The sequence below is a fragment of the Atheta coriaria genome, unplaced genomic scaffold (genome assembly GCF_025399875.1).
Source record: "Atheta coriaria isolate IRGN ID8LTWV9N9 unplaced genomic scaffold, Caltech_Dcor_3.1 hic_scaffold_5_pilon, whole genome shotgun sequence".
NCBI lineage: Eukaryota > Metazoa > Arthropoda > Insecta > Coleoptera > Staphylinidae > Dalotia > Dalotia coriaria.
In genome coordinates this window covers 6326863-6348392 of record NW_027045447.1, presented here as the reverse complement: position 1 = coordinate 6348392, position 21530 = coordinate 6326863, and the positions used below count along the sequence as shown (strand labels likewise).

General features: G+C 34.3%; 1 protein-coding gene and 1 long non-coding RNA gene across 5 annotated transcripts in view; one reads left to right on the top strand and one right to left on the bottom strand.

Moving 5' to 3' along the window:
- Positions 1 to 8881: 8881 nt before the first annotated feature.
- Positions 8882 to 20961, bottom strand: LOC135792692 (uncharacterized). 2 transcript variants are annotated; one of them, XR_010548429.1, is made up of 3 exons: positions 20749 to 20961; positions 13583 to 13911; positions 8882 to 9217 (listed from the first exon to the last, which is right to left on the bottom strand). It is a non-coding gene; the product is annotated as an uncharacterized lncRNA (long non-coding RNA). The 2 variants fall into 2 exon arrangements; XR_010548428.1 differs by lacking the exon at positions 8882 to 9217 and having other exon boundaries at positions 13421 to 13911.
- Positions 20962 to 21108: 147 nt separating this feature from the next.
- Positions 21109 to 21530, top strand: part of rsh (Rap GTPase activating protein radish) — a 37620-nt gene continuing 37198 nt past the window's right edge. For all 3 annotated transcript variants that reach the window (XM_065303347.1, XM_065303343.1, XM_065303341.1), the window contains exon 1: positions 21109 to 21267. The gene's annotated coding sequence lies outside the window, so the exon portion shown is untranslated. The remainder of the gene's footprint in view (positions 21268 to 21530) is intronic.

Sequence of the window (21530 nt, the reverse complement as noted above, 5' to 3'; positions counted from 1 at the left end):
TCGTTGGAAATCAACTGATTGATTAGGTGTGTGTTTTGTAATTGAAATGATGTGATATTTTGTTTATTATTTTGCAAGTCGGTATATAATTATTTATTATAGTTTTGTTTGTTGATTTTGTTAATGATTTCCAAAATTCAAAAAAAACTATAATTATCCTAAAAAATATACAAAAAATAAGTTTAATTAATGATATCAGCTTTGCCGAGTTTTGGAACATCAAATAAAGTTTGCATCGTTTATAATTTAACCAAAGCTTGTTTCAAAGTTCTGTGTACTAGTTTACTAAAATGACCACCACAGAGCAAATACTCAAAAGTTTCCTTCAGCACATATTTTTGATGCATAAACTTCTAGATTTTTTAATAAAACAAAATTTTATGTATTTTTCTAACTTTTTCCTCAAAAAGTAAAAAATATTAAAATACTCAATCAATAATACATAGGTAATAAGTCTACGAGGTTTACACGCACGTCAATAAACTACGGTTTCATTATTTGCTCTGTGTAACTCGATTGGAAATTGATTAGACATCCAATTAAGCAAATTTGCGTCGAATTACCTACTTTTATTTGTTTATGTGTGCTGTTAGGACAACAAGCTAAACCGGAAGCGGTAAACTTTTCAATCAACCAATGAATGATCCACACAAACAAACTACACGCTTCTAAAAATACAAAACAAAAAAAAATAAAACCACCACGACCACTACCACCATAATTGTTCAGCTGTAAAGGACGACAGCTCGTTATGTGTCGAGGTAAAGGGACAAACCGACGAATTGTATAAATGGACAATTAACTTTCTGCGCTTGCCGTTCGCCATGACGATTACACAACCTCAGGATGCGCGCAGGCACCATCATCGTCATTATCATCATCATCATAATCATCGTCATCTGATGTGCGAGACGTTGTGAGGACAATGTAGAGAAGAGACCATAAAATGGGGCGGCTGCACCGGTTTCCTGCGTCATTATAGTTTTGCAATAAACTTTAAAATACGTCACTTTCTCTGAGCGCTATTGTAATGGCGCCTGCTGGCGCGCACGTCGCTTAGTTATAGCCTGTGCTTTACTGCGTACTCAAAATACGTGCGTAAATAAATAAAAGGCTTTCATCAAGTTTGTGTTACGCTTGTAAAACCGACTCGGTCATTAACAAGCCAGTCATCTTTTACGCAGTTACTTTAGTAGGTAACTACTTTATCGTGCGAATCGTAAGCGTAAATGTTATGGATATAATGTAATCCAAACCACGATAAACAAAATGGCTGACTTCTAGATGAATGAATGTGGTTAGAGGTTAAAAAAGTGAATAAGAAACTTTCAGTATCGATATGAAATATGTATGAATCTATAAATCTAATATTTCAAGACGTCCGTTTCGATGGATATACATACAAGCCCAACGCATAAATAATTCAGAACGCGCCCATTTCGTGTCGCCGATGTCGCAAACCCTCATTTGCGACAGTCACCCGGTACATCCGTTTCTTTTACGTAAATCCCACCAGAGCTTTACATACATGAATATATCGTCCATAACCGGTATTTTTATTTATACAAGTTTGGCGCTGTGGTAAACGAAGAAGTTGCACGCGAAAGGAAACAGAGGAAAGCAAGAAAAAGGGCACATTTGTGGGACGCCGCAGAAAAATGTGTCGTCTACACAAATTACAAAGTGCTTTGTGTGGTTTTTAATTAAAAGCGGCGCTTGCACACACATTCAGACGGCGGCGGGTACCTGCTCGCGCCGACATTATGTATGCATAAATAACGCTTTTAGTAATTAAAAAATGAATACCGCTGAGAGATAAAAAGATTCTTGTTGCAAATTAATTTAGAACTTTGTAAGGAACGCTACGGGGACATTGTATAATGTAATCATTCAATTTACATTCAACTACGACACTGCTAATTTTAGAGAAAAAAAATTGAATAGTTACAAGGGTTGCAATGTTTTTCAGGGTTATGTTAAGATTTCATGCATTTTTCAGTTGGAAAATTGTGGAATAAGTACAAAATCATGTACTATAATGTTTTTCTTCTTTAAAATACTGTTTCTGTTAATAAAATAAAAGTAAAAAAGAGGTTAGGTACATTTTTGTTATTTTTTGTTTTATAACCTCTTTTTACTTGGCAACGTTGCAAATTTTTGACGCAATACATGAAAATAAATTGACAAGATATTTTTAGGGTTATGTTAAGTTTTCTTACATTTTTCCGATGTAAAATTGCAGAACAAGTACAAAATCAAGTACTATAATAATTTTCTTCTTTAAAATTATGTCTTTGTTAATAAATTGGATGTAAAAAGTAGGTTTATATGCATTTATATGCATTTTTTGTTTCATAATTTCATTTTTGCACGGCAACGTTGCAAATTTTTGACACAATGCATAAAAATTACTAGACACATGATATTATTAAGGTTATGTTAAGTTTTCATGTATTCTTCATTTGCAGAAATGCAATTACACCTTTTTGATTCCACAACGTCAAAATGTATTGTGATGCATAAATATTACGTACCTTTTCCCCATTTATACATTTCTATTTGTCTTCATTATATAAATTTCCTTTTCTTGACATTTCTGTTAAATTTATTTAGATATTGTTGCGGGCTCTCAACCCTTGGCGCAAAATCATTACTGCACTCCTCAACTTGCGCACATTTATTGCGTTGAATGAACATTTTTAAAGTTAGAGATATATAACAGGAAATTTCCCCGTCTATAAACGTCACATTTCATCCAGTTTGCAAAGCGTTCAAAGCATTCGTGCGTTCAAGTTGAACATTTTTAATAAAAGTGATACTTTTCGTGTTTACACTGGCAACCTGGATATTAAAAACTGTCCCTATTGTGAATTGCGGTGCAATATAACAACTAATAATAGCGAGATTTCATTCCAACTCAAATGTAATTTACAATAAACTTCAATATTCAATACAACACAAGATGAACTCCTTTAAATTACATTTTTATATCATTCGCCATTGTCATCTCTTCGTAATGATACAACTCCCATATAAAATAACAGGTTACAATAAGCAAATTGAATTCGATGACGATAAACACCATGCACAATCGTCTGTAGAATCTTGCAGTGGCAAATGCATCTTGATTCGGTTCAGGTAATTCGTTATTATGTAGATACATATTATATTCTCGTCATTTTTCTGCATAACTAGCAAAAAAATTTAATTAATATCAATGTATGACAGAATTTGTGAATTTGATTGACTTGACAGATCTAAAACATTCTGCAAACAATAACAATGATACGAGTAATAAACGGATATCCACAAGCATGTTTGGCGTTGGCATGAGGGTGTCTATCGCGAGTAGTTGTGCCATCAGATTATTTAGTGCAATCCGCTGTTTGCATATCGCAGGGCATGAGAGGACGAAGCGACGCGATGAGATAACCGTGTCGGGCAAAAGCGCGGAAAGCAAACAGAATTTAATTTACTTCTTCCTTTCAAGTCTCCCCCTAGGAGTTTGGACAGGTTATTAGTACGGTTATACGCTGTGTATAAGCTTGACAAACATTTTCATCATTCAGGCAGCGGCTAATCCAGCCGGAAAATGAATAAATAGATTCGAGCAATTCAATAAACGCAAATAAACGAAACTAAAATAATAATGCGGTTAATAAAATGAACGCAATTAATTATGCATCAGCCGCACAAAAAACATGCATTTATGCATGCGGGATTTTTAATGGAAAATCCGACTGACTATTCGCGGAGAGAGAGAGTTTGTCATTTTGCGTGTGTGAACAATTGATTTTGCAAATGCGCACGGCTTGTTTCGGCGGGTGCACAAAAAGTGGTGAACGTGAACAATGCGCGTTTGTGTTTGCCAAGTTCTGTTCTGTTAATAATCGCATTCCATGAAAATTCTCTCTGATTACACGTTTATTATTTTGTGCAGATGCAGCGCCATTGTGCGTACCAATGGCATACCATTCCTTCCAAACATTCCTTTGTCAATAAAAATAATATTCATGCATAGGTATCACGAAAAAAAGCAAAAAAGTAGTTTTAATAAATATTTTCCACGAAACATGTTTTATAGTGCCGAGCATGTTTTTTTCGAAGGATTATCCATCAACGTCAGGATATACTCAATAGCCGCATTCAGCAAAGTGCATGTTTTATTGGATACTAATAGAAATGCTGCAGAAGTGACAACGGGAAGGAAGGTTACATAAAAAATTATTCTACTCGAGCGTTTTATCATTTACGCCGGGTGACAAGCTGTAATTTATCATGCAATCTGCCACCGAGTTTGCAATATTCTTATTCACCACGGCTGACTAATCGCAAAACTAACCTCAATTCACCATTAAACTAAATCCTAACCCAATTAAATATTTTCTCTTGTTTTTTTTTTTAATAAATTCAATGCACAAAAATACACTTTATTATTCTGCCGTTAGAACGATGTGCAGGGATTTGTGCTTGGAACACAATGTGGTTTTAATGAACGTAAAACGTAAATTCCTGAGTTTACTGTAATAAAAAATATCTGCACAGGTAAAATATGTCTAAGGCTCTAAGGTAACGTGATATTACCTAATATCAAGCGTGTTTTATAATACACGCACAGAGATTTTATTATTTTATTACGACGAAATGCCTCGCATTTTATTGCATCCCATGTTAATGTTAATTATGAAAAAAAAACATCAGGTTAGAAAAACCTGCGCGGCATTAATTTCATTTGAAAATTTAAATTCTACTCTTTACGACCAGAAAGAGAATGAGATAAAAGGGATGTAAACGAATATAATGCAAAACGTAAGCGAATGGACCGCAAAGGGTTGTTGTTGTTGTTTTTGAGTAGAATGAGGTCGTCTGCTGTGAATGACAATGATGTAAACTTTTTGTATCATCTAGCATCACAATAAATATTAATAAATACATGTTTCTACACGGAAACAAGAAACTCATGAATATTATTCAACTCTACCACGGAATAATGTCTATAATTAAATTAATTACGCAAGGTAAAATAAAATATAAGCTATTTATAGTAGAGGTACTTGCAGGGCGGAAACTTTTAACATCGAAAATTGGTTTATATATGAAATATACGTCCGCACGTGGAAAGGTGGTCGTAAGATTATTGGAACAGAGCGCGCGTCGAAGGGAAGTATGGAAAGTGGGTCAGGACGGGCCTGAGGGTGAAGGTTGAACTACCTGTTGTATTGTCGACCCTGTTGCGCTCGCTGGGTTTGCGTCGGCCCCCGATTTGCGCTCGGCGTCGCTTCGTTTCTTACCGACACTCGCCGCCCACCCAGATGCTGCATCATTTCCGCCCCCGAGTCTATTTTTATCACTCACTTCGGGGTGGCTCTATCTGCGTGCGCTTTCGCTACGCTCGAACAGTTTTCTCTTTATAGATGCTTGCGTACGCATCGGACGAGTCGATAGCGACGTGTTTACGTGCGTGATGCCGACGTTATCAATTGACTCGTCTGCTTCCTTCTTATTTTTTTCTGTTTGAATGAAGTTACTTTCAGGAAGCGTCCTATTGATTTTTATTTTCATTCGCTGAATAAATTGGTTTAAAAATGTTGTTATGACGATAATTTATCAAAGGCATCACACAAGTTTCAAGTGTGTTTCAAGTGATCATTGTCTTTTGTCAGAGAATAGTGTTGAGTTAGGGATAAGGAGTTGGGAGTAAAGGTACGGGCCGAGTCAGAAAGGTAGATCCGTATAACATCTGAGCGCGGTGTACTATATATATGGTCTAAGAGATTTGATGGAGAACTTTGCTAACATTTCCATTATAACACTTCCAGCGTTGTCCCAAGCGTCTTCAGTGTCTCGATGATATCAGCGCGCGTGGCGGTACTTACCTCACAATATGCGTAAGGCGTAACGGCGGAATTCCCTCGGCTGGCGAAACTTTCGCGTGGCGTACGCTTCGAGTGGTGTTTCGTTAAGGCTTTCGTCAAGCACATTTTGGTCCGTCGGGATGGAAAGAGAAAGCGAAGATGCTGCGGGCTTTTCTTAAAGTTTCTCGATTTATCATTTTGCTATCGATCAGATGAATATAGACAATGTTTTAGTTTTTGGAAACATTATGTGAGGGAAAATGTTTCCGTTTACAATTTGTTGTATTATTTGTTTTGAATATATAAAGAAGAGGAAATATTATTTCTATGTTTTATTTTTAGAATTATTACAATGCTTACCTTAGGTGTGCTTTTATCGAGCTTCTTTTATCCAAGCCATAGGAAAACAACGAGGAATAAAATCTTAGGTTATCCGCATCGACAAGAATGAAAACTCAATAAAATAAAACACACTCAAGTTATAAACAGAAGAACGTAGGTTTTACAAATACAAAAACTATGTTTAATAGTTGTTTATTATTTGTTGGTTATTATACAACAAAACAATCAAGTTTTACTTGAAATTTACTTTAGTGACCGTCACTTTTAGCATTTTTCTAGGTTAGAAACGTTTTTATCCGCTTCACATTTGACAACCTTACTTTCTAAAGCTCTAGCAGTGTTACCAATACACTTGGGAAAAACAAAATTCACTATTTAGTAACTAGTTTTGTTTTTACATGTTTTTTATCCTTTTACTTGCTTTTATGCAAAAAACAATCATAAATATTCTTATTATTGTATTTATAAACACACAGCATGTAACATATTTTCAAATTTGTGACAAATATGCACCTAAAAAAGCTCTAATTAATATTTAACAGCGAGTTAACAAGCCGGTGGAAAACAAGAAGGAAATGCAACTGAATTAGTTACAATTTCCGCAGCCACCACAGCCGCTGCGCCCAAACTTTACTTATCCTCGCCAACCGGATTCGGTTTTCGTCGAGAAATAATTTCCTAAACTAACAAAACGCTGGGACAAAGGCACGCTCAAGCACAACATGATTAAATAAATAACATGCACTGTGTACCTACACCAGATACACTCGTCTACACGCGAAAGTAGCAGTCAGTCAGTCTATGTCTATAACATAAAGCCGTATAACGAGCACTCGAGTGCGGCATGAGTTAATTATCCAAACATGCGCTCTGTCTCAACAGAATTTTTCATATTTGAGAGCCCGACTGCAAATTGTTGGAATGAAAGCGGGGTAATAAGCATGTGATATAAAAAACAAGCTTGAATGAAGTAAAAAGTTTCGTCTTTCGCATATTTCAAGCAAAGAAACAAAGTTTTTTCAGTTGCAAAATATTATTTTTAGAGGAAGCATTAAATTTGGCTCAGTTTAGTGTATTCAGTTAGTGTTTTGTTGTTTGGGTTAATATAGGCAACTAAAACAACACAAATAGCTTAAAATTATGTAAATTTTAAGGTTAAATCAAAATGTCAATGAAATATTTTTGTTTTCTTTAATTTTAAGACAAAATAAGAACAAAACAAAAGAAAAATGCTTTTCATAGTGATAATCAAGTTTAGTATAACAAAATGGCAACTTTTGTGGGTCTGACATTGTGCACTGAGCTAAATTGCAATGCTAAAGACAAGCATCCATAAGCACTACTTACTAATTAGTCGTTGCGGTAATTATTCATGAATGCAAACTACCTAACTAATCTCTCTCAAGCTAAGCAAACTTATAACATCCATTTACATTCAGCCTAACACATATCTACGACAAAATGCACACTAAACTATGATATGATTTTGATTGCAATTAATTATCAAGACTGAAAATGATACCGACAGCTCAATTTTCATTCCGCGCGTGTTTCGTATTGAATTTTTAACGTAGGTAGCTGTATATATAGGTTATGTGGTTTAGGCTTTTTGTTTTCTTTTTTCCTTGTTGTATTATTCGTCTTTCTCTGCGTTTGGAGCTAGAACGGCAACTAACATCCGCGTAAGCCGCAACCGAATCCTGTCGTTTTCGTATTTCGCCGTTCGTCGCCCGTACGCCACGCAATAGAAAAATTGGAAAACATATATATCAGGGATTTCGATTTGGCTCGTGCTTCTTTTTGTATGCCGGCACACAACAGCGTAATACGGCGCGCGCGGTATCGTAAGCCGTAAAAAAAGCATGTTTTTCGCGAAACAAAGCCTCGCTGCGCCGAAATACGTCAATCGCGGGTCAATGCCGCAACGTATGCGATCGCGTACGTTAAATGAATCAGGAAAGCACTTGCTTCAAAGCCGATTTATTTCGGGCGATCTTTGAAATTGTTTCAATCTATTCGACCGGCGCATATGGGAATTGCATTGCGATTGTTGACATTCTGTCGACTAATATGTATGCATTTATTTTCTATAACTCGCAAACATTCGACAATATAATTGGCAATGTTTAGCTGATTCAATAAATTTAACAGTGTGCATGTTTGTAGAGAAATTCTGCCGGTTCAGGTAATTTGTGCCTTTTGTGTTTACAGTGTGATTTCAGCTGGAAATTATATAATTTTGAATAAATATGCAAATCCACTGGATCTTTTTATCGACATTCACTCGTTAAATGTTGTGTTACATAATATTTTAATGTTTTACTACAAGTTAAAAGCTTTATTCAAAAACATTCACTGAAATAATATCAGTAATAACGTGTTATGAAAATATATACATTTTAACTGTATAAATATATGCTTGATTTAATGTTAGGCAACCCAAATTACAAACTACAACCTAAAAATTCAAAAATTTAGCAAATTTACTCAATAATATTGATTATTTTATTATGTTCGGTACTTATACCACAACTCAAACATTATTCTTTTTAAATTTACTCATTTTACCATTTTACTATGAAATATTTTCCATTTCCTTGAATGACTTCACAAAACATTGCATCACACAATGACATTTGACGACAAATCAGCACCACATTTGTTATTTACGAAAATCTTGTCCCCAGAGAAAGGAGAAAAGTCAAAGCTTGACACCAAAACGCACAAGAATGTTTTTCTGCTTCCTGCTGACCTCGCTAAGCACAATAATGGACAACGCAACACGCACACTCGTTTTTCGTGTTTGTTCTTTGTATTCTTCCGTCTTCTGCCATGTCCTGTGCGCCGTTTTCAATAGAAAATGACATTGTAGTTTTTTGTAGGCTGGCCAGCCGGCAGCGAACTTAACTCGGTCGGTGGGAAATGCTCGTGTTTTGCCAGATAATGGAATGTGGGAAAGTCGGAACGGATGGTGCAATTAGTTTCTCGACGCTGCGTGCTCGGATGTTAGTTTTTCTATTCTAAAAGGATATAAATGAATTATGTAAATATTAAAACATATAAAATAGAATTTTTAGGTTTTTATGCTGAAGGAGTGAAAAATTGAGGTTATTTTTCTGTGGAAATATCAAAAATGTAATGTTTTGCAATTAATGGTACTTATCATTTGCAAAAACAAAAAATTAAGTAAATATTTGGACTAAAATGTATTTTTTTATGATATTGTAATGAAAAAGTGAATGTTTTTTCTTTAATTTTGTTTGTAAACGCCTAAAATACAATATTTTGCATATAAAGTTACTTATAATTTGCAAAAACTAAAAATTTTGTAAAAATTAAACCAAAAATGTTTTTTATGATTTCGTGTTAAAGAAGTAAATATTTTCACATTATTTCTGTCTCTAAACGTCTAAAATATTATATTATGCAAATAATATGACCAATAATGCAATTACGGCATTATTACCAACAAGTTACATTAAAATAACAAAGAAAACATTAATATTGATATATTTCTACTATTTACAAAAGAATTTATTCCGAAACTAGATTAATATTGATTTACTTTTGCACAAATACAAGAAACAAGTTTGTATATTTGGTTGCCAGTCAAATCATTCACACTTCAACGCTTATAGAAACCATCGATTTCTCAACATCTCCCAAATATTACATTCCGTGCTTATTTCAGCGCGGAAATGGATTCGTGAAGGATGAAAAGTTTCCCACCAAAGTTTCGACAATATTTATCACCACAACAAATAACTATACCAACATACATAATAAATTCCAAACGACACTCGTATACTTTGATAGCAATATATGCACGCGCATATTTCTCAGGTTTTCCGCGCGAAACGCGTAACGCGTAGATTGTTATCACCATTACCTCAAGTACTAGGCACCGCCTTGTGTATACTAAAACTAACTAGAATATCCATGCGAGATTACAAAGGCATTTACAATAATTTCACCTGCGTCTGCACTACATCATGCGGTGTGTGCTGTTTGACACTGTGCGAGCGTCGCCGCCATTTCGATAAAGCACAAGCATACATTAGAAATGAAAACGAGCCGCGGCGCGCGTTATTACTGCAACATTACTCAGCACTCGCGGGAGCGGAAAGCACCACCGCCGCCTCTCATATTCAAAGCGTACGCCGGGGATAAACACGAAACACAATTCATATCTCCAAAACAAACGGGAGGACATCTTGTGTACCTGTATGCATGTCGTGTGTCAAACATGGATTACATCATACTATTATCTTGTATTTTCGTGAATTTCAACCTGTCATAATGTAATATTACTGATATAGAAGCAGAATATGAAAAAAAAATTCACCACATTTTTACTTCTACAAAAATCAATTACTTTGATGCATTAATAATTCAATGTTTATGGTATAACAGAACACGAGCATCATATTGACGGCAGAAAATAACGGAAATTTTTTTTATATGTATACTTATCGAAAAGTATGGCAAAAAATATATGACGTGGAAGTGCGGCGCAAAGCTTTTTAAATATTAAGCGTTTCTATCGGCTTAAATGATTAAGATTTTACGATGTGCCTGATGGCGTCGGCGAATAAATAAGCTTTCATCGTGGCACTTTTTCATCATTATTTATTCAAACAGCGTGTTACAACATTTTCTGCAGCTTTGTTGCAATGGAGGCTTACTTTTGTTTAGTTACATTAAAGGAGATTCAGGTGATGATTTCTATTTCGCAACATTATTTTCGCAATAATTTTTTTGTTCGGAGAGTTTTTTGTGCTTTGATCTTAAGATTATTAATCTTGGAATGCAAAATTTCGTACATGAAAGTAATTTGTGTACTTGGTCGGTTCGAGATGAGACGGAATTTATATGAGGCTTGTTTTGGGCGATGACGCTTTTATTCCATTTGTTGTCAAGTTTTGTAATTAAATTTCTTACTTATTTACATCTATAGGAGAGTATTTACTGTACAAATCTAATAATACCTAATTTAATATCAAATTATATCATTTACATGAGTAAAATACGACATTTTACATTTGTAGGTTAGGTACATACAAGTTTGTATATTTATGTGGTAAGACCTGTTTATGTATTTTGTAGATATTTGTTCTTTATAGGTGCATAAACATTAAAATTTACGATTGTAAAGTCGATTAAATATTAACAAGCTGTCACATTGCGTTGTTAGCGTCTTTTTAAGGTTATACAACATGAAATGTCAATAGACGCTGTCAAAACGTTACCTAACCTAGAATAATATCTATTTAAATTTTTTATTTGATAGTATAAACACGTTTTAACACTCAGATTAATCATTACTGTTCTTTTTAATAAAAATGTTCAAAAAATATTTAATCTCTAAATGGATACAAGTGTTATCCATGATAAAATATTAATACTACTACGAAATATAAAAGTTTTGACTGTTTATTTTATTATTGAAATATGCAATTTAATTAATATAGAAAATATAATCCAGGCTAGTTGTAAAACCAACAATATTGCATTTATAAACGTCCGCGGAGGATTTATTCCTACACTAAGCCTAATCGATCTCGTTGCTGTGGACACATTCTGCAAAAATCAATTTACCGTAACCGATAAATAAACAAAACGAATTAACCCGGGGTCTTAATTACATTTTATATCATTCCGGTCATGCCGGTGGACCAAAAAGCTTACCGTGCGTTGTGTTTTTGCATCGATTCCGCGCGAGCGCGCGCGCACCGGAAAAAAAAGCCCAGTTCGAATGTGGAAGACATATGCATGTACAAATGGATATTCATTTATTTCTATTTGGCGAGCAATATTTGCGGATGATGTATGGGCGAGCGTCCACCACAATGTGGAACGCAGCCGCGCAATTTTTTTGTGTGTTTTTTTCGCGGTGTGTTGTTTATGCTAGCAACGCTATCCGTTACCGCGGGGTCTCTTTTCGCTGTGTGATGCTGTGGAAAAATAAAAGTCGCGGATTAAAATACGCCAGCATGTAATGCAAATATTGATTTGTCGGTTATATTAAAAATTCCTGCTTTGGCCTAGTCTGTTCCGGCGCATATTTTACAAAAACATTTCGCATTTTGAGCATAATATTGTAAACCGATTGGTTTTATTAAAAAAACATCACCGTATTTTATTTCTCAATATAATTTTGAAGCCAAAAAATTGATGTTTAAGGTTAAAAATAAAAAATCAGTTTTAGTAAAATAGATGGCGCTAGTGTGGATTTGGTGGTGATACAATTGCCTACGACGTTTTTGTGTGGTTTTGGTTGACTACACACACGAGCAAAACGAAAAATAACACGAGATATGCCACAATACAATCCTGAAGCATAAAAATTAATTTTTAAGGTTGGAAAGCTTCCAGTTTTGGTCAAGTAGATGGCGCTAGTGTGGATTTGATGGTGATTCAATTGCCTACGACGTTTTTGTGTGGTTTTGGTTGACTACACACACGAGAAAAAAGAAAAATAACACGCGAAGTGTCTGAAATGCTTGACATTTCCATTACAAGTGGCTGCAACACCTCAATCATCAATCACAATAAAGAAGTCGATTGACTTTTTGTTTGCAAACTGCCGCACTGACGAGCGCAACACATGAATGATAAATGTTTATTTTATGTGTGCGGAAAGTATTCCAACTTTCGCTTTTATCATCATGCGGAAAGCGAAGAAACGTAGAAAGTTGATCATCCTATTAAAATATCGAATTTGCATTAAACTTTTGTGCGCTCGCGATCGGCTCGCAGCCGGCGGCGTTTCGCGTAACAAGTAACTTTAGCATCCCTCATGTTATATAGAAAATTCGTTCTACTTTGAGTTCTCCAACTCGCAACTGTGCACATGGTGAAAAGAAGCGACGCGGGAATATAAACGTCTGTCCGAGCACTTTTGAAGACGCTTTTATGGCGAAGAGAAGAGAGAGTATCGCCGAAGTGGGCACGAAGAGATTCGCAATGACCCTTGCCTGATCTTTAAGACCTTTGATCCTTTAGATAGGTTTGCAGACGCTGTAGACGCTGATAGTTGTGAAGAGCTCTGGTTCATAAGGGACAGTAGCCGAGTAGCAGTAGCAGAATTGCTCTTTTAGAATTATCAGCCCGTTAAAGACGTGCACGGCTGCGTACGTGGCGCGATGTCATCGCCGAGTAAATTTATCGTCTTTATATCGACATCAGAGGAACCCCGGAGCGAAAACTTTATGGCTTCCACATTGATTTTCACATTTTTATCTAACATCAAACATCTTACAGAGATTAATTAAAATACTTGCGTTTCGAACAAAGCAAAAGCAAATTCTACTAATACTAATACTCTGGCACTAATTGAATGATTTACTTTCCTAATCATAATGTTCTAAAGTCTAAGGTCAAACCTTAAAGGCTTCCGGGACAGAAGGGTTGACTCCATTTTAGTCTGCGCTGAATAATCCCGATTGTTCCTGTGCGCCAGCATGTCGATATGCCAGCGATTAGGCAACCCGCTAAAAGAGCTCCAAACCCGTGCATGGATTAAATAATCTTTGCAAACCAGTAATAATTTTGCGTTCGCTTCGCGTTAACAAACCATTACTTGGTGTAATTATCGGTTGCACGCTGCATTGGTTCGGATAGCGCGTTGCGCCGTTGCTATTCTCACATTTCTCCCTAATTGCGACTCGGTTGGTTTCAATTAAATATTGCATCAGAGTTGATGTGGTAAGAGCTGAAAAAAAAACAGGAAATAGAAAAATGTGTTTTTGTATGTTGTTGGTTGTAATAGTTAACGATGATTACACTGCGGTTGACCAAACTACATTAATTTAATTTCAGGTTTACTTTAATAAATAGTTATGAGGGTAGTTATAGATAATTAAGGCTGAATTTACATAAAAATGGAAATTTTATTCATTTATTACTTGACCTTATTTTTATGTTAATTCTACAACCAAATAATATGTTAATATATCTATATATGTGGAGAAATCAGTGTTTGTATGTATGTTTTAATTATCTCATAAACGGCTTTACGAATTTTTAAAAAAATTTCAGAAAATGTTTAGAGTAGTCTAGAAAGTAATATTGTAAAGTTTAATAGCAAAAATATAACTTAAACGGTGTAAAATAAGCGATCAAAGTTCATATGGCAATTCAATCATTTTTATAGTTACACAATACACATCCAGATGGCGTTAGAATGTATTAATATATTGGCTCAAAATTAAATTTAATTGAGGTAATATTCTTAAAAAACAAAGTCATGGAGATTTTTTTCACTTTTTTTTACATAAAAACTGAATAGTAAAATTTCAATCTGCAGTCTTGTAAAAGACTAAAAACCGTAAAATTTTTGTACTTTTTACTTTAATTAATCATCCTGATAAAAGTTTATACCTAGCAGAATGTTCTTGATAGGCTATCTGTGCGATAGTCATCAAGAGCCCAGAAAAAAGAAGTCAAATGAAAAGAAGACAAAAATAACCAAGTCTTTGATCACGAAACCTTTGATTTACTACCGTGGTATGCAGATTAATCTTAAAAGAAAACCAATACTCGTCCACATGCACATTCACGTGTTTTTACATTACAGAATTTTAATTTAAAATAACTTAAACATTTTCTAAGTTTAATAGCCAAATAAAAAAGAATTTAAAATGAATAAAAAAAGTGTTTAATGAAATTTGTCTCGTTTCTGTCTTAAATGTATAAATATCCTGAGTTTAAATTAGTGTAAACTATTAATAAAGTGACTTAGTATTGTCGCAATGCTTGAAGCTCTCTGTTCTCGTAAGCTGTGAGATATAATTTGGGTGCTGTTGGCGATTTTGCGCTCGCAGTTGCGAAAACCTAATTATTTTTCAGCGGAAATTACAGGATCTTCTTCGCCCACTTTCCTCCGGCTCTTCCACGTAAACACGGAAGTATCACATTACCAAAAGCGAATTATATCGAGTTCCGTTGTTGGTACTTAATAAAAATTTGCATTCTATCATGCTTAAAATATGCATAAAGCATTTACATTAAATCGATCATTCCATAATACTCAAAATTGAATCTTCTTCTCATATTTCAAATTTACCAATAAATAATCCGTCGTCGATGCGCCAATGAAAAATTGCCGCAAAAACACGAGCTTAAAATATATTCTACATGAAACTTCACTTAAAAGCGAATCGGTATAATAGAGATAAGGAAACAATTATATGAAAGTGCATTAAAAGTTCGGGCATGGAAACTTTTTCTCCGTTTTGGCGAATTGCTTGTCCGTTCCAGCTTTTACGGGCATATTCACAGATTCAGGACTCGGACTAATTTGTAAAGCTTTGCTGTGAACGCAAGTTTTTACTCTTCGCCATGCGCGGTGCTTAGGCGGCAATGTTACGAAAACAATTCGCCAACTTTTATGCCGTATACGCAGATATCTTAAAGTTTTGTGTTTGTAAAGTTAGTTGTTTTAAAATTTCTTTACGCTATATTTTATATCTTCTTATAGAAGCGCGCGTAATTTATCAGGTCTTTAAAGACAACTTGGTCACACATTAAACTCAGTTAATGAAAAATGTATTTCTTAGTGTATTAAATGATTAAAACATTAAATAACAGAGAAATTTTATGTGAAAGTGAAGTTTTAGGTTGGTTTAGTATAATTGGTTGCCTATATTACGCGTTTCAAGTTTATAGATTTGGGGTTATGCATTTTATTTACAATTTAACAGGATTCTCGGATGTGAAATTGATAAAACATCAAATTAAAATTGAAAACGTCCTAATTTCACTATGAAATCACCAGTAAACTTCATGAACGTTAATTATTTGTGCAGAAAAGCTAATTTACCAGGAAAATGAACAAAAATAGTCATTAAAATATATTTATACTTGTTGTATACATAAATGCTTGTTTAATATAAGAAACAGCGTGAATACGGCGAAAGTTGACTTTATTATTTCACTTGGTTATTGATTAGGTGGTTACTCTAGCGAAGATTGATGACGGCCATGTTTCTTGCCGAAAAAGGTGAAATTTGCTCATTGTGTATCATTTATTCTGTCCCATATGCGTGGCTTCCGCTGACACAAACATAATCGATAACTTTAATATCCGTATGTGTGAACGCCATTCACCAGCGTTGATGAGATGACAGGTTTGATCGAAAATGCAATTTTACAATTTTACCTAAACACCATTTGCGTTAAATTTTTAAAACTTAATATACGTTTTAATTAAATATTACAAATTTAATCTCTGCTCGCATTTCAAAGATTACACAGCGTGAAAAAACATTTCTATTGAAATGTGCCGAAAAATGTTTCATTCTTGGCGCATCTCACGTTCCACGGATTGAAGGAGAATCAGAGATTTGCTTCGAATTGTCAACATATACATAAGGACATTGTGTCGCGTTATTTGAACACTTTACACGAATAAATTTTAATGGAATTTGTTTCGTTGTCCGGATTAAATGCGTTTTCTAATTAAAAATAAATTACAGATTAGAATAAAGTCTGCAAAGGGTCATCATAAGCCATCACCATAGCAACATGAATAAGGAATATAATATTTTAATTTCCCTCATGAATACCTGCATCAATAAATGTCTTAAATTTATTTTTAACGGAATTTCAGAATAAATTTCTTAATAAACTATCAATCGATGCGCGCGCATGATGTCAATCAACATAACCTTTTCCAACTCAACATTTGACATAACCTAAATAACCTAAAAATACCATTCTTAAATGTTATTATTCAGGTAATGATTTTCTTGTTAATTACGATGTTGCGCTGCTCACAGCCGTTACATTAACACCACATCACACATTTCTGGCAAGTTGAGCCTGATAGGTATGCCCGAAGATGCCTAGTAGTGCATTGCGCAATCTTTATCAATAACCCCTTCGGCGCTTTAATCTCTTTCGTATACAAAGCTTTTAGTTCACCGGCGTCGGCTTTATGGGCTTTTGACGTGCGAGAGTGCTTGATTTGCTGCATATTTCGCCCTCGCTTGTTTGCGTTTATATTTCATTAAAGTTCGAAATGTTTCATGCAGCAGCCGGGATTACATGCCCCCGAAATGTATTGGAAAATTTGAGCGCTTGTCAATGTTTTACGCATGTTATGTCCAATCCGAAACTAATGGCACGTAATCTGGATTACAATTCCAACTCACTCGTTGATTATACTATACAATAGCTGTACTATTAGGTTAGGTTTGATAATTTTTACGTGATGTACATTTTTGTGAGATTATGTATATTTTTTATGTGAAAGATGTATTGGTTGTAGATTGTTGCTAGTGCAGTGTAAAGTTCCGTCTAGAGGCATTGAATTTTAATCTATATGATCGGCTTTCGGTCTTTAGTGGATTCAATGTGAACGGTTGCGGATTTGCAGAGTGAATGCGCCGAGGTAAATTCAGCAGTCGGCATTGTTTTGTGGGCAAATTAGTTCACAAATTGACGTTGTTGAAAGCCAGAAAGCCCCGCAGCGCCGAGGGCCGCTCTCATCGGAGCGACCGAACAAAACGTATTGAATTAAGGATTAAAACACAACTATTGTTTGTCTTGTCAAAACCGACATGCGAGCCTGTCGCTCAACTGCATGCGAAATGCACATTTATTAAAACAAGCAAAATGAACAATTCAATTGATTAATGATGTTTTTTCTTTTATTATTTTAAAATAAAAATTAAAAAATGCAAAATTAAACTTTTTACTTTAATAAAACTAAAACTAATAAAAATAAAATACAAATTTATACCTATGCAATAGAGTCAGGTATTCAGTCAGGAACTTGCATCGCTGAAGAATTTGTCGTAATCTTCGTGTTGGGAAAATTGCTGTACACGCAATTGTAGCGTTTGATTCGCAGCGTCTTCCTGACAGGAGCGCGGAAGCAGCAAAACTGATTAAAAGTTATATTTGGATGAGATACATAAGGAGAATTCTTGTTGCCAAAGTCATGTTTTAATGTTGCAGAGATGCCGAGATGGAAATTCTCTCAACTTCCATCGCGCAAGCCAAACGTCCACGCAAACTTTTGATTGGGTTCGTTATGTTTTTACCAACCCTCAAAAACACATTCATTTTGATATCAGGATTTATCTTTGGAAATTAATTCATTAAATTTATATAATACCCAGCTAAATATCCGCCCGAAATCAATAATTTCGCAGACGCGGAAAAAACTGCTTCAATAAATAATAAAATCAAATGAATTCAATTGGAGCGTGAAGACACATTCACGAAGAAGTTAAACTTGATCGCATCAAACCGGATTAATATATCTCCACTTATTGATTTTCCTCGCTTGCTTTCCGACGTGTTTCGTGGGCCAATCGCATTTCTGTTTTGCAACTCGAGTTTTGTTTGATGATTACATATGAAAGATCAATTTATTTTTGATTTGGCAGTACATACGGCTAGGTAGTGAGTAGCTTATTGTTTTATTTCGCAACAAGAATGAGAGTGCTAATTTTAAGAGGATTATAATTTCCATTTGCATCCATTAGTTGCTGCTTTTTACTAGTCGGTGATTTTTATATTACAGTTACATTAAATATAATATTTCATAAAATGGTATTCTTTTGTGAATTTCGAGTTGAAAGAGTTATTTAAAATATAAAAATGGTTATAATGCATTTTTTACGGTTTTTAGAAAAATTATTATGAATAAAATTATTTAATAAAATGTTTAAAATAATGGTTTACATTAATATAAAATATTTGAATGTTTTTTTGTTTATGTATGCTTTAAAAATATTGTTTTACTCAATATTTTGGAATATTTAAAATATTACGTTGTTTACGAAGGAATTTTAGCAATTCAGGGTCTAAAATAACTTTTTAAACACTGCCATTAACTGTAAATATATCATATTTTGATATATTTTAAATATAGAAAGAAATTCCTGAATGTTAAATCGATTGAACGTCGAATTTCTGTATTTGTTGCATTTCTATACTATGTATGCAACTTTTCATGCATGCACCATTATAAATCATTATAAATGTTATTATCATGAGTAAAATTATTGTGTAAAATGTTTAAAATAATATTTTTACACACTAATATAAAATATTTGAATGTTTTTTGTTTATTTATGCTTAAAAATAATGTTTTACTCAATATTTTTGAATATTTCAAATATTCCCCTTTTTACGACTGTATTTTAACGTTTCAGTGTCAAAACTAACTTTTTAAACACTTCCATTAACAGTAAATAAATCCTATTTTGTTATATTTTAAATTTAGGATGAAATACCTGCAAATTATCGAAATACTCTCATTTAATGCAATTCAATGCAATGTATGCAACTCTTCATGCATGCACCATTGCAAATTCAACACATAACTAAATGAATCAGAAATATAATCGCGAGTGTTAAAACATTCGTGAACCAAGCGCGCATTTAATGTAATTTCGCTTCACACAAGGGAGCACCGTTTGCAGCAAAGCCAGCTCTAAAATTCATCATCCCAAATTTCGCTTGTTGCCAACCCGGCAAACTGAAGCAACATGCGCTCGCCCGGCACCTCCACTCAATTTCGGTATTTCGTTAGCTATCCGCTTAACCGGTCAATTTCTCGCGTTTGCATTCGAACGCCGAGCAGGATCTCAATATTGGACGCGTACTAATCAGTTAAGCATTTAACAGGCCCGTCACCGCAAACCTTGGAACATTATTAATGCATTTCGGTAACTAATGTTTAAACTCTCAACTAAATAATTTACTGCTGTTTATATTTATGTTTGAGAGAAAATAAAATTGCAACAAAGTGTTAAATCAATTATTATAAAAGCTTTCAGATATCTACTTTTAACTTATGATCGATAAACACTCGTAAATAGGGCAACAAGTTGCTGCAGCGTAGAAAGTGCTTGCACTGCACGACAATCATATAAATGCAGAAATGTCCGTTTAATTTATTATCGAATCGATTAATAATTATCACCAACGTACTTAGATTATATTTATTGCCAATTGGCACTTAATCGAGTTGCAATAATTGCATCCGCTATTATTCGCACGCAAATACAAATTATTTTAGGTTAAATTACATTTTAGCACCAAAAACAAAATTTGCTGAAGCTATTTTTGTTATTTTTGAGTTTTTGTACTTATTTCTTCTTCAAACAGCATAATAACTATTAAAATATTTTTTAAATTCAAAGAAACGCTAGAAAAGAAGAAAATTTATCGTAAGGTTATGTTATTTGAGGTTATGTTGTACGTAACTATTAAATATTTATCTTCAACTGATTCAGTTAATTATTTATATGTTTTCTTTAGCTAATAACTTTATTGTATACTTAATTTGCTTATTTATGCATAAATTGGTAATATTTTCGTGATACAAACCAAAATAAATGATTTTTGGTGTCGCTTGTGTCGTTTGCAACGCGATCTTCAATAAAATATCAAACCTAAAGCGTTTTAAGATAATATCAAAGCCATAAATCGCTAAATAATTAATTTACAACCAGATTTATTGAAGTTTACGTATACTGCTAGTATATTCATGAAAAAAATTCAATAAGATTTTCCTCAAAGCAATACTTACTTTGACTTAAGTGCGCCATAAAATTTTATATCAGTGGAAATATTTCGCTTCTCTTGTTTTTCATGCATTGGCAATCATAAAATGGCGAGCATTCGCATGCAGTATGTGTATGCCCACTTGAGAGTTTCACTTTCTGACGTTTCGTGCGTGTCGCTTTTTATTATCGAATAAGCGCGCCCGCGGTTCGGGGCGCATATTGTTTCCGGCGTGTTTGCGCCGCGCCGCGCAACTGTGTATCCACGCGCGTTCGGCTGATAGGACGACGGCGAGGGCGTCACGGCCCGAATTGCGAACGACGCTCGCCGAAAGCGCCGAGACGCCGGCCGCAGTTTTCAGTGGCATATCATCGAGCACGCTGCGGCGATATATACCAGTGCTGGTATTTTAAGTGAGCGGACGGGGAGGCATCATCATCTCGCTGCATTCTCCCCACGACCGTGTGCGGTGCGTTAATTATTCATCAATATGCGTTTTACACGTGGCATCTCATCATCGCAATGAAATTCGCATTGAGTGCAAGTAAGTTGTGTTTATTTTTATTCTCATGCAATTGTTGAGATGTGTAAGTGTTAAGTTAACCACCTGTTGTTTAAAACTTTATTTTGAGTTATTTCAAGTAAATTAACTAAAGATTTATATTATTTTTTAGTGTAATTAAAGTTTATGCCAGTATTTAAGTATCAATATGTTTTTAATTGATTTCAAATATTAAATTTGCTTCTATTTTGTAATTTATGCATTTGATATGCAAGATATGCAACTTGTAATGATTCATTGAAGAT